Here is a 5,977-nt window from a genome sequence, read left to right as displayed (position 1 = left end):
CACTAATTTTTTATTAAGTTTATGTTGTACTAATTTCGTTTACCCTTTCTCATTGCAGGTGTTGACAGATGGCGGGCTTGGGTCGAGAGCGCTCCAAGCCTCCTACCCCGGCGCGTGGGAGGGGTGTTGTTATTCGACCAGAGAACCTTCGGAGGGCACTGGTAGACATCATGCACACCCCCCACCACCTTCGGCGGGCGCTTCTTCTTCGACCGGGAGAGGAGTTCGTGGGAAGAAGAGGGGTGCAGGTAGAGGTGGACGGGGCACTGGCAGAGGTAGGAAGGTTGTTCTGCCTTCCTCGCTGCCACCCCCGCTGAGTCTCCGGACCACTGGAGTGCTCCGTCTCAGGTGGACCCATCTGACCTGGACCCATGTCAGACTCCGGGCCACGAGCCCCGGGACGACGAGCCTCTGGTCATCGAGCCACGGATCGACGAGCCTCGGGTCCCAGTGTCTTCCTCCCAGGAGACTCGGGTCCCACAGTCTTCCTCCCAGGAGACTTCGGTCCCACAGTCTTTGTCACACGTGACTCCGGAGACTAGCAACCATGATGATGATCTCGAGGAGACCTTATCTAAGGATATCTACAGCGAGAGCGAGCGGGTTGAGGAGGTCAAGAAGGTCTACCAGCATGGTGGTACTAAGCTACCGTCCGTGCCGGTGACCCGCGACCGGAGGTGGTTGATTCAGCCTAACGGGGAGAAGTATGTGCATTAATTTACTCTTTTTAACATTTTGCCTTCATGTTTGTTCAAATTAATATCTAATGTGTTGGCCTTGTCATACTGCAGGGGTTGGGTACACTCCAGATGTGAGGTGTGCCGCCCACCATAAGGCCAGGGACAAGCGTGCCCAGATGTGAGGTGTGCCGCACCATCAAGAGAGCTCCAACCTGTTTGAGTACGGGGAATACTGGGTATGTGGTTCAATTCATGCAACTTCATTCTTCATGCTAGCTTTAATTACTAATTTACCCCTGTTCCTCTCTTTCAGGAAAAACACAACAAGGTGGAGGTCCCGCCGCTGTACGACCTCTGTGCCATGGCCCATACTGCCCCGTACAAGAAGGCCAAGGAATTCTCGGAGGATGACCTGAATCATCCAGATAGCTTCACCAACATCTCCTCCCACAACAAGCTTGTGAGGTACAGAGACTGGGGGAAGGAGATGAAAGGCGAGGACTTCAACTCGAGCCAGAGTCCTTTTGATCCTGAGCTGGTGATGCTATCTGGTGATGGGATAAAACATGGACACGTAGCCATTGGGGATGGAGTCATCCTTTATCCTAGAAGTCTCTCCCAAAGATCAAGAAGCGGCAGACGAAGTGTCTTCCCGAGATGCCGCCTCGATCACGGCCAATTGATCTCTCTATCGAGGCTAGGTCCCAGGAGCTTGTGGCGGAGGCAACCAGGCAGGTGACGGAGAAGGTGTGGGAGATGGAGGAGAGGACGGCAAATATGATGGAGGAGGAGAGGAACTGGAATGACGCGAGTCACTGGGCCTATACGAGCTCCTCGTGGTAAGTTTGTACCGCATACTAGCCAAATCATGCATGTAATGTTTGTTTCATTACTTTTTTTTGAGGGAATGTTTGTTTCATTACTAACTCATATGACTGACTCGTGAAAACAAAATGTGCAGTCTATGTGCGAGAAAACCGTCCAGACCCCTCCGGCGATGCCCCAGATTGCTATTGCAGACACGGTGTGTTTCATTTGAATGGTCATTAATTAGTATTCACATTTCAGTGCATCATGCTAACTAAACATTGCAAATGATCTTTCGTGCAACACACCTCCCACAAAGGATCGACCGATCCTTCTCCATCTCACGGTGACGCAACCCCGACCGGCCCTTCACCTCCCGGACCATGGTAGGTTTTCCCAAGTGTTTTGCTTAACAAATGCTTTGTTAGCTAGAAAATGGCATAACAACCTAGGATAGATCAATAATGGTCTATAGCTAGCATAGCTAGTTTATTTATGACATAATTAGCTCACCTAGGTACAAAATGGCATAACAACCTAGGATAGCTCATTAATGATCTATAATTAGCTTAGCTAATTCACTTAGGACATAATTAGCTCACTTAGGTACAAAATGGCATAACAACCTAGGATAGCTCAATAATGATCTATAACTAGCTTAGCTACTTCATTTACGAGATAATTAGGTCACTTAGGTACAAAATGGCATAACAACCGACGAGATCTCAATAGTTATCTATAATTAGCTTAGCTGCTTCATTAACCTACACACTTAGCATTTTACCTACCTTAGCTAAAAAATGGCATTTTTAACTACCTTAGTTAGAAGAAGAAGAAGGAAGTAGAAGAAGAAGAAGCGTCTTCTTGTTCTTCTTCTTCTCTTTTATTTTTCTTCTTATTCTTCTTTTTCTTCTTCTTCTTCTAACTTTCACCTTTCCTAATTTACATATTTGATTGAGATGAAGAAGCTAGCATTGATGGAAACTTGTTGCAGACTTTTACTTGTGCTTGTGCTTCCTTTTTATTGATGGAAACTTGTTGGATATGTTGTTGGTTGGAAACTTGTTGGATATCTCCTGTTGCAAACTTATTGTATATATGGAAATGTTGGAAACTTGTATATATCTCTTGTTGGAAACTTATTGTTGAAGTGTGTGTGTGTGTGTGTGTGTCTCTCTCTCTCTCTCTCTCTCTCTCTCTCTCTATATATATATATATATATATATATATATATATATATATAGACGGTCTATTCTGCTAATATTAGCAGAATAACTATTCTGCTATGGATTAGGCGCAACTTCGACATGTTGAACACTTTTCGAGATTTCACACGGTTTAAGAGCAGTTTTGGAAATGGTGCGACCCATGACGAGTGTTAGCGAGCGTTTTTTCACGATTTTTTCTAAACTGCTCGTCGGAATGAAGCAAACGATACTCCTTTGGATAGATATCATCGAGGCGCATCTTTTTCATATATAAATTTTTCTCTAATTCCTTACGGTTTAACATCAGTTTCAAATTTACTAAATCGCGGAATTCTGTTTTTCAATTTTTTTCAAATTTTCGGTACTGTTTTTGTCTCCAGTTTTTGAACCATTTATCGAAACGAGGCGTGTGATTCGCCGTTGGAAAGATACGAACAATGCGCAACTTACATATGTTGAAATATTTTTGAAATTCCTTACGGTTTTAAGTTAATTTTAAAAATGGTGCGGCGGATGACGAGTGGCAGCGGTCGTTTTTTGTAAAAAATTTACAAACCGCTTGTCGAAATGATTCAAATGATACGGCCGTTGAAAGATATCAACGGGACAAAACTTTTTCATTTAGAACGCTCTTTCTAATTTGTTATGGTTTAAGAGCAGTTTTAAAATTAGCGAAATGCGGACACTATGTTTTTTGCAACACTAAAATTGACGAAGTGAACTCCATCTGACGGAAAAGAGCACTGCTTCAGATGTAAAGGCGCACTGCATCTGACGGGCAAGCGAAATGCATGATTTCTTTTGTCTTGATTTTCGTTATTCTTTTTTAGTCGGACACCACATGAGCTGCATCTGACGGCTAAGCGCACCGCAGTTTCTAATCAAGTTGACTGATTCCACACTGCATCAGACAGTCAAGTGAACTTCATGATTTCTTTTGTCGAATGTAAATTTTTTTAGACAAGTTTTTGTTGTCTTTTCTTTTCATTTTTTTAAACGAGTGGACCGCGGTGAGGAGGCAAGTGAACCGCGACATATATCGAAGTGAACCTCATTACTATCTTTTGTTGTCGCGCTAAATTTTTAGCACTTCCATTTTTTGGGCACAAATGTACAACATCACTCTCAAAAGTGAACCACATCTGAGGACCAAAAGCACTGCATGCGTTGATGTAGTTGACTGATTTTTAAAGCACACGAAACAAATTGCACGTCATACATAGGGATAATAAAACATATTCTTTTTTACACAAACTAAGTGCACTTCAAAAACAATTCTCCAAAAATGTAACTGTACTACATAGCAGGGCAGTGCATACTGCATCATTGAACTTTTTGAGCTGCATAGTTTTTGTTCACAAGAGGTGTACAACTAAGGATGGAAATTTTATCCATGGACACGAATGGATAGGGTTTGGATATGCTTTTGTGTCCATGGGCGGCGCCCAAACCCGACCCGATTGTTCGTGGGTAGGGCATGGATATAATCTTGTACCCATGGATATACCCAAACCCGACCCGATAGAATGACTTAATGGAAAAAAATGTGCTACCCCTGCCCCACGTTCACATCTCCCACGACAATTTTACACTTTTTTTTATCTAAAGCATGCATAAGAAATTACAAAGTAACTTTTATAAGTTGACAGTCAATCCCCTCCGAAACATGCTCCAACACCCCTTCCCTTATTTTTATCTCCTTCTTAAATGACTCGTCATTCTCATCTGTTAGAAAAATACTAAATGATCTTAGGTTGTTACTGGATGTTGATTTACCATAAGTGAAGCCTAGCCTGCCACGAGGTGAAGAATGGAAGAGTTTATGTTAATATTGTGTTAAGTCTTCTTTATATGTCTCGAGAGGACCCAATGGATATCCAGTGGATATGGATATCCATCGGATTTGGACATGGACATAATTTTTCACCCATGGATTTTTTCATGGGCGGGCAAAGACTGTCTTCATGGATATGGATATGGATTTGATATTGTTCAACCTGATCCAAACCCGACCCATTTCCATCCTTATGTACAACAAGCAAACCACTAGCGTACCGCAAGCTCCCTGCATCAACACTACAGGTTTTGTTTATAATGAACCGCAATATATTCAGCACTCTTTTTCCAATCGATACGAACCAAAATCCTCGGCAGCACCAAACTAGGGGTTCGCCTGACTGCACCACCGTGCTGGAAGAACCTCACTCAAGAAAAGAGAGAGCCGCAAGTCATGCACCACCGGACTGCACACTGAAACCACATGATGGGAAGTGCACAATCCAAAATCTGAAAAAAAGAGCAAATAAAGCTTTCCAGAACTGTACATCGGCAACTAGTGCTTTTCAGCACTGCATTGTCAACGCCGCATGCTGCCCACACACAAACGTTGAACTCCTAGCACACTGTAGTTAACACTTTGCCTAAATAAATAAAGCAAACTGCACAAAATCATTTTCTTGGGGTAGTATGAACCGCACAACCCCGATGACGAGCTGCAGGGACACGATTGTGCAAACTCGAGACGAATTTGATGAACATATGCAGTGCACTAGGGAAGAAATGGGTCGTAGCAGCCTCAGGAATTTCCTATCCATGCAAGGAAACTGCACGCCACGCCCAACGAAACTGCTCGATGCCGCGCCAGGAAATTTGGTCCGTTTTTCATTTTGACAGCGAACTATAAAACAAGATTCAGTGAGCTTCAAGACCAAAATCAAATTAACCGCAACAGTTGGAGGAGAGGCGGATAGAGCTCTGCCTTGTTCCACGAGCACCAGCGACCTTCAGCAGCAGAGCAAAGATCACCCGTGCCGCCGGGTAAGCGGATCCTGTCGCCGTAGACGTGGATCCCGGGCAGCGCAAGGACGGATGCGCATGAGCTGAGGAGGTTACTCGTCGCCACAACCCTCACTGGTGGAAGGAGATGCGCAGGGATCCGGTGATGATGAGGGGAGGGATGCAGTGGAGAAGATCCGGCCAGGCCTCCACGGGAACCGGCGCGGGGGCTCAACCACGATGGGCCGATGTGGCCTTGGCGGGGTGAGGAGCCTGAAGTTGGGAAAGCCACGGTGGGGCGACATGTCCGGATCCACGCCGGCAGTAGCGCTGGGCACCTGGGCGGCGCTCCTGGATCCAGGCTAGTCAGGAGGGAGGGGGTGGAGGGCGACGGCACCGGGGGAGGAAGGAGGCTGGGAGGAGAGGGGGAGGCCGGGTCCAGTGCCGTGGGATCCCGACGACTGCTGCCGGTGGAGGGAGAGGGAGCGCATGGTGTAGAGGAAGTGG

This window comes from Triticum aestivum, chromosome 4A (genome assembly GCF_018294505.1).
Source record: "Triticum aestivum cultivar Chinese Spring chromosome 4A, IWGSC CS RefSeq v2.1, whole genome shotgun sequence".
In the NCBI taxonomy this organism is placed as follows: Eukaryota; Viridiplantae; Streptophyta; class Magnoliopsida; order Poales; family Poaceae; genus Triticum; species Triticum aestivum.
Note: the sequence above shows the minus strand (reverse complement) of the source record.